Genomic DNA, 8,200 nt, shown 5'->3' with positions numbered 1-8,200 from the left:
TGGTGAGCAAAAGTCACAAACTTAATTATAATAACACTAACGATTATTTCGTCCAAGTTAAAGCTGGGGCCATTTTTATTGTCGTCCTTCACGATAAAAATGTGTTAAAATCTGATCCAGATTATTATTAAAATTTTAGAAATATATATTTAAACACTACAAAAATGAGATATTGTTCAGGAAGCGTCCAAATTCTTCCGTTTCCATCCGAACTTGTCCCGATTATCAAGTTCTTAATCCGATTCTAATCCGATTTTCATCTTTCTCATGATTAAAAGCGACTGAATCTATCTCGAGAGTGTCCCGATTCTGCAGAATGCGACCCAACAGACATCAGATAGTAATCAGACAGTAAACCTACGCTGACGAAAGATATCCGTTAAGCTGGGGTCACACATTCACGAGTTTTACTACCGTCCTTGAAAGGACCATTCCCGATTAAAATTTGTCAAAAGTCTGGTCAAGATCCTGTGAATCGCGGATGAAATTTCAAACTTAAACTAAAATTTGTAAAACAAATTATTTATTCAAGACAACGATCAGATATTATTCAGGAAGCGTCGATATTCTATCGTTTCGAAGAGAATTTATCCCGATAATCCCGTTCTCAATCTGCTTCCTATCCAATTTGTATCTTTCGCCAGGTAAAATTCGACCGAGTATGTAACGACTGCGTCCCGATTCTACCGAATGTAATCCGACAGAGATCAGACAGTGATCAGACAGTGAACCGAGGATGGCAGAAGTTATCCGTTCAAAAACTGTCAGCATAATCCGGATGAGCAGGTACTGTCGGAAAGTTATCCTATTAAGGTCCGCTCTATCCCATCGCAAACGGCTTTGTCTGGTCTCAGTCGTATTGTATTCTGTAATTGTCGGGACTCTAACGTGGGTATTAATATTATTGACGAATTTCGTATTTATAACGGGACTGTTCCGGAACGGTTTCGGAAAAAACTGTTCGCAATCCTCACAAGATCTGGCCTCAATCAGCAGCAATGAAAAGTTTCTCCAGATCATTGCCGTTCCACAGGACACCGACTAGAATACACATAACATTGTTAGGATTTTGATCCGATACAGCATAATCTGTCACGACATAGGTACGATTGTAATCAGACTAGACAAAATCGGCTGAGTTTCCCCGAATGTTACGGGACGCACCTAACGGTCGGGGTGCTTCGCCGAACTATTCAGACCCTTCCCGACCTGTAGGAATCTGTTCCAAAATTAAACGACTGCGTTCAGACAATGATAGGACGTTCCAGATAATTGAGGATAAAAATCCGACTTTTTCATTTTTCGTTTCGTATCGCTGTCTGATCTCGAACGGGAGCAATAATCGGCAATGTGTGAACCCTGCATTAAAAAACTGTCGCCATATTTGAGATAATCTGGTACTGTCGGGATGCAACCCTATCCCAGTCTGTTGTGCCTCAGTACAAACGGCTTTGTCTCAACTCAGTCCTATCGTGTTATGAAATTGTCAGGACTCATACGAGGGTATCTTTGCCGAATTTCGTATTAATAACGAGACTGTTCTGGAACGGTTTCACCAAAAACGGTTTGCATTCCATATGCAATATGAACTCAATCGGCAAAAAAACAAAAAAGACAAATCTCTTCAGACCATGTCCGTTCCACAGAACACCGTCCAGAAAACACAGAACATTGTTACGATTTTTATCCGATACAGCAGAATCTGTCAAGACATAACCACGATTGTAATCGGACTAGACAAAATCGGATGAGGTTTCCCGAATGTTACGGAACTCACCTACAACTGTCGAGGGTGCTTGGCAGACCTTCCCGATCCGTATAGATCTGTTACAAAAGTCTACCACTAGAATATTTTGCAGTTATTAGAAGTTCTGTTCGTCTAAGCGTGACAACATGTATCTCAGAGTTTATTTGTGAAGGCATCAGTCGAATAAACTAAAACTACGGACTTCTGTTATTTCAAATCCCTAGATAGATAAGTGAATTGCTGTTAGTTGTTTACTCATTCTTCTGTAATTGTGTAATTAGTCTAGATCCGCATAGTTTGACAGAATATCTTTCAGATGCCATGTTTGTTCAAACCACCATGTGTTTATGACAAATTGTATGCTAAAACATTTTGTTTTCGAAGATATCATTAGAATCGAATGTGCGTTTCTTTTTTTTATATTTTTACCGACACATAAAATAGCTTGTTATTCTTAATATAAACCAATTTACTTTATAGTATTTCTCACAAATATAAACCTACTCACTTTATATTCTGCATCAGTGATATCAGAGACTGGTAGCTCAATGGTATAAGTTTCTTTAAGTGTCTCTATGTTGTAAAATGTCACATTCTTTCCAATTACCATTAATTCTTCGAATAGATATGAAAAACGGTAAAAACATGAAAAAGGTCAGAAGTGTTTTATCATTTCTTTCATGTATGTTTCGATAACTTTAAATAATTATTAAATGTATCTGGCTAAATTGTGTACGCCAGACGCGCGTTTTGCCTTTACAACACTCATCCGTTACTATCAAATCAAACTAGTTAAAAGACCTTGAAATAAGATGTCAACACAGGAGTGCCTATTATTAATATTGGGATATCCTAAGATACATCAGTGAAAGCTTTGAACCAAAGGTTTGTATATATACAATAATCAAGAATTATAAGGTATTTAACAAAATATTTGCTTTTTATGTATTTTTCTATTTTTTATGATTACTAATATGAAAATCATTGGATGCCACTTCAAGTGGACGTTTCGTCCCCGAGGGTAACAAAAGTCAGCTCATCAAGTATGAAAGTTTTACTTGGGGATGGTATTATATTTATGTCTTCATCATTCCGATTATCCTTGATATTATGTGCGTCGAAAATATTTACGAAAATAACGGGAAATTTAACCAAAATATATATTTTTGGATTTAAAGGTAATTACCCAAAACCGTAAATTGAGGTGTACCCCCATCAAAGGGATAAAATACAAAAATGTGACCATTAAAACTTTTTACGACGCGACGGAATTAAAATATTGATATTATTCAATCATTTAAAATAATGTCCAGTCGTGTGTGATTCCGGACCATTAATTATGCGTCTTTTTCGATGTCAGTTGCAGTACTAAATGGAGACAACAAAACCTCATATACTTATTATAATCCCTTTTTGAACAGGTTCATGTAGATTGTTATGTGATATGATAACATAAGTACGTTCATGTATTTGTCTGTGTGCTTTCTGTGTACTGGTATGCGTATCACGCTTGCCGAGTATAGTCATATAAAAGCTTCAATTCAACTTTCTGACAGCCCGGATTTGTTGTTCTTCAAAAACCGTAAAAAATATGTACAACATTGTTATTATGTTATTATGGTATCCCAGGACTACTATTTCATATCATAACTCTTTAAGGAGGATTGCTCCTCACGACGAACCATTAAACCAAGAAGTAGGAATCCTTTCATCGTAAGTTTTTACGGACGAAATCACGATTGGATTGACCTTAACGGAATACCCGTTTCACACATGATAGCGGATATGCTCCAGATGTCGTAAATACAATCCCGTTCCCTTTTCCCAAATGTGACATAACGAATTAAAGTATGTGCCGGGGTTGTACCAACATGCGCAACACAACGGTTGCTGAATGAGGAGCTGGATCTGCTTACGCTTTTGGAGAACCAGTTAAGATTCCTCTGGTCTTTGGTGGGGTTGGTCTTTCTCAATCTTTATTTTTCTATATTGTGTGTTTTGTACTATTGTTTGTGTATTGGTTTGTTGTTATTCCGACATGGCGTTGTAAGTTTTTATTTTAGACTTATGAATTTGAATGTCACTCTGGAATATTTTGCCTCACTTTTATGAAACAAGACTCAAAAAGCCTTGATTTGTAGTTCCTGTGGAAAATGAGACAAAAAATCACTTTATTGCTCGTATGTGTAAGAATCTATAAGTCATCGACATAGCCTGTTCATAAAGGAAGCTTAACTCAAACTTTTAGAAGCCCTGATTTATCGTTTCTGGAAGAAATGCGACAACAATCTAATGAGACGGACGGATCGAGAGGAAAACAGGGGTCCAACAGTGTGAAACGGGGGTATACTAAATCACAACATATAATAGGACAGAGATGAATCAGAATATTCCTCTCTTATCAACATAATAAAATTGAGAATGGAAATGGGGAATGTGTCAAAGAGACAACAACCCGACCAAAATAAAAAACAACAGCAGCAGGTCACCAACAGGTCTTCAATGTAGCGAGAAATTCCCGCACCCGGAGGCGTCCTTCAGCTGGCCCCTAAACAAAGATATACTAGTTCAGTGATAATGAACGCCATACTAATTTCCAAATTGTACACAAGAAACTAATATAAAAATAATACAAGACTAACAAAGGCCAGAGGCTCCTGACTTGGGACAGGCGCAAAAATGCGGCGGGGTTAAACATGTTTGTGAGATCTCAACCCTCCCCCTATACCTCTAACCAATGTAGAAAAATAAACGCATAACAATACGCACATTAAAATTCAGTTCAAGAGAAGTCCGAGTCTGATGTCAGAAGATGTAACCAAAGAAAATAAACAAAATGACAATAATACATAAATAACAACAGACTACTAGCAGTTAACTGACATGCCAGGTCCAGACTTCAATTAAACTGACTGAAAGATTATGATTTCATCATATGAACCTCAGGCGCAATTCTTCCCGTTAGGGGTTTAGTATCATACCATCATAACATATATGAGAAGAACATAACCCGTGTCATGCCAACAACTGTTTTTAGAATAAATGTCTTTAGTTCCGACGCAAAGACCTTATCAGTGACTCAATATTAACGCCAAAATATGCAATCTTTAATGACTTGACAACAGTATCGTAATTATATCCCTTCTTAATCAGTCTATTTAAAGGTTTTGTAAGTTTCTGAGGTGAATACTGACACCTTTGTACATCAATGCACTGGCAGTACAGTTTTTTGTCTTCTCCAAACTAAATTTTCAATGTATGGACAGTTTTTCATATTACCTTTTCCGTAGTTAACTTTTAATATATTGTAGCAATCTTTGAACATGTGGCCTGATACCGGAATCTCTGTCATCGAAATTAAATCTATCAAATGAAGTTCTAGTGGTTTATTTTCTTCGGTATTGTCTTTGGTAAAACACGTTACTGCCTTACTCTCACTAACAAAGAGGACTTTCTTTAAAATTTCCTGAAAGGTCAAATATGAATTCCAAATTTAGTCACGTATTCACTTGTCTTGAATGATATTAAAATTTACGATCTTGACACTTTATTTCATGCCATGGTTTAACTACCTAATAATGTTATATCTCATCACCAGCTCTGACAATATATATTGAAAAAAAGCAAATACTAGTATCATTAACCAAGACATGTGGAGGACTATAGTAAATATTATTGAGTTAAGATGATTACAGGTGTTCTAATTTCTCATTATTTCTTTTAGATTTGCTAAACCAAGAACAAACTGAGGGGCCAGTTTGCTTAAAATTACCTGTACTTCTTTGACTTAGTTTATTGTGGGTGGTTTAACTCTACCTCAACACACATTGGTCTTGCCTTTGAAAGAGCTCATGTATATCAAAACAGATTGTTAAGGTGGTACCCAACACTTAGACTAAAATTAATTTGGCTCGTTTAATTTTCATAAAATTTTGAGAAAATATTTACTTTGACCCTTTGAAAAAAATATAAAAATTTCAAAAAACTATAACCAATCACTTACTTGGAAAAAAATTGTTGGATATATAGCAGTTTGACAAACACTAATTTTGATCATTGAGAAGCTTAATTTTTCCTTATTAATACAACGTGATTCACACGTTTAGCTGATTTTACAGAGTTATCTCCCTGTAGTGTTAGGTTCCACCTTAAGCCTTGAGTTCAGCCAAAAAGCACATAACATAATTTAAAACAAAGCAAGATTTGATTGCATACATAGTTATGCATATCTAAGAGAATGTGATTCCACGAGAAAAAATGCTTTACTCAGACTTTGATTATCCATGTTCAGTGAACCATGGATTTTGGATTAAAATCCTTATCAAGTATTACATTTAGAAAGATACATTTAGAAAGATAATAAATCTGTGTATCATGTGTACTAAGTTTCAAGTTGGTGTGACTATTTTGAACTTTATCATACACCTCCTTGAACAAACATTTCAAATTAAGAATGTACTGATCGACATTATTATATTTCAATGTCCAGTGATGACTCAATTATGGGTCAAATCCCTGACACAGTTACAAATTCAGCATTAACTCCATTTACTTAAAACTATAACCTCGTCTGTGAGAGATGAATGAACAGATGAACAGACAGAAAATATGTTATCCCTCTTCAATTCTTATAGTGATAAACAAGAATGTGTCCCAAGTACACGGATGCCCCATCTGCACTATCATTTTCTATGTTCAGTGGACCATTAGTTTTCTCGTATGAATTGTTTTTCACTTGTAAGTTCGGTGTGTTTTATAGCTGACTATGCGGTACGGGATTTGTTCATTGTTGAAGGCCGTACGCTGACCTATATTTGTTCATTTTGTGTCGTTTTGTCTTTTCAAAGACGAAAAGTTGTTTCAATACCACATCTTCTTTTTAATATATACAGCGATAAACAACCATCAATGGATTAAAGACGTTTGGTCTGAATCTTAGAGGCGAGTCCTAGTGGTCATAGATTACAATAGAGTTACATTAAGGCTATAGAATATGTGTTTACAATGACCATGTAAAGTATAGCCAACAATAGTAATTCAGTTTCTTTATTGTGAAGATGTAAAGATTAAGAGATAATTTTTAATATTCAACTGGTTTGCTTTCTTCAATTATGTTTTTTGTTTGTTTAATTTTTTAAGGTTTGAAGATTGTGCTTAATTTTCTCGTAAATTAAAGTCTTTCTACTGTGATGACAAAATCTTTTGGAGAAGACAGTAGGGACCGTATTTATATTCCCCAGTTACCCTTTGCGTCATCGACAAATTATGCGGTTGAGCAAAGCATCAATCACCAACATAACCTTAGTCATTTGCTTTGTTTCTTCTTTCATGTCTTAAAAGTTATCACGTTTCACAGAGGGTAGTGACAAATGTCTGCACCCCATTATTTGTTAATGACACGCGTACGTAATGGCTGATTTTTGGCTGCTTAAATAACGTCCACTTGCAAATATGTCATGTATGTACAGGATAATCACATAAGTAGCAACAAATATTAAAAGTAAGTCCTGGAAGGAGGCCCTCTGGAATTCAGCCAGAGAAGTTTGGACTGCCAATGGCTTAAATGAGGACACAAATGGTGCCTTTCAACAGGCCATTTATGGACCTCTCATAAAGTTTTTGCAAGGGTTCGCACAGTGTATTATCGTGGTGTTCTCTCCACACGAGACATTGGATTTAATATTCCCATTCGGATTGGACGTTAATGCTTACTTTTACATCCCACACAACTAAACGTTTGGCCAACTACGGTCAGGTTTTACTGCCGGTTGGAAAAGAAAACGAAAGTGACCATATCTAATAGTATATACCCCAGTCACCCTTTCATTTTTTCATAAAATAAAATTAAAAAAAAATAGAATTTGGCTACAATGTAGAAAGTTTTGCTGTACCTGTTAAATTAAAACATCACTTTACATTAGTACAATATAAGCATACTGATGAGAATTCATAAGATCCTACATTCTCTTAATACTGTTGACTTATAACTATTATGGCATTGCACAAGTTCATGAATTTTGTTACGTCTTGACCTAAAACCGTTGGATATATACTGACGAATACTTTAGATACATGATTTATCTCCTATTTGTAATTGGCTTTGAAATAACAATCAGTTATTTTATTACGTAACCCCTTTTTCGATATTTTATGCATATGGTTTTTGTGCCTTGTACGAACATATTGAGTTGAGCTAATTGCAACTGTACAGGGTTTTTTTTTTATCATATTGTGCTGTTATGCGAGTGTCCTGTGTAAAAAAGAGAATTGAGTGCTCATTTGTTAAATCCCGCCGCATTTTTTTCGTGTGTCGGTCCAACATCAGGAGCCTGTAGTACATTGGTTATACGGATCTGTCATATATTGTTAAATACATAACTTTTAAGTTATCAATATATAACCGTTAGTTTCCTTTTTTTAATTATTTCACATGTTGTTGTTTTGTTGTTGTTT

This window comes from Mytilus trossulus, chromosome 12 (genome assembly GCF_036588685.1).
Source record: "Mytilus trossulus isolate FHL-02 chromosome 12, PNRI_Mtr1.1.1.hap1, whole genome shotgun sequence".
NCBI lineage: Eukaryota > Metazoa > Mollusca > Bivalvia > Mytilida > Mytilidae > Mytilus > Mytilus trossulus.
This window is presented reverse-complemented; position numbering follows the sequence as displayed.